General features: G+C 50.0%; 1 non-coding gene across 1 annotated transcript; it reads right to left on the bottom strand.

Annotated features, from left to right (window-relative positions):
• Positions 1-120: 120 nt before the first annotated feature.
• LOC123179695 (5S ribosomal RNA) lies at positions 121-239 on the bottom strand. Its single transcript, XR_006490558.1, has one exon. It is a non-coding gene; the product is annotated as a 5S ribosomal RNA (ribosomal RNA).
• Positions 240-504: the final 265 nt, after the last annotated feature.

Below are 504 nucleotides of genomic sequence, written 5' to 3' on the forward strand. Positions count from 1 at the left end.
CCCGTGAATCGTGAGCACCCAGCTATGACTTACCGCACTCGTGCAAAATAATAAAACACGGTAAATATATTACTTACACGTGCGTTTTGTTTTGCAAGCGGCGCGAAAAAAATTAAAAAGGGAATGCAACACGAGGACTTCCCAGGAGGTCACCCATCCTAGTACTACTCTCGCCCAAGCACGCTTAACTTCGAAGTTCTGATGGGATCCGGTGCTTTAGTGCTGGTATGATCGCATCCGACATGTTACCCTGGTCTTCGTCCCTTATCCTTGCCCCTCCCAGCTCCACTACAAAGACGATTGTACATTGCTTTGGCCGCTCCCTCTCAACTACGGAGACCAGTTTAACGCGGTTTCCACCCCTCCCTCTCAACCGCACCAGTGCACGCTTGCCGCGCCACAACGCCGACGCTGGACCCGTGAATCGTGAGCACCCAGCTATGACTTACCGCACTCGTGCAAAATAATAAAACACGGTAAATATATTACTTACACGTGCGTTTT

The sequence above is a fragment of the Triticum aestivum genome, unplaced genomic scaffold, assembly GCF_018294505.1.
Source record: "Triticum aestivum cultivar Chinese Spring unplaced genomic scaffold, IWGSC CS RefSeq v2.1 scaffold326107, whole genome shotgun sequence".
Lineage (NCBI taxonomy): Eukaryota > Viridiplantae > Streptophyta > Magnoliopsida > Poales > Poaceae > Triticum > Triticum aestivum.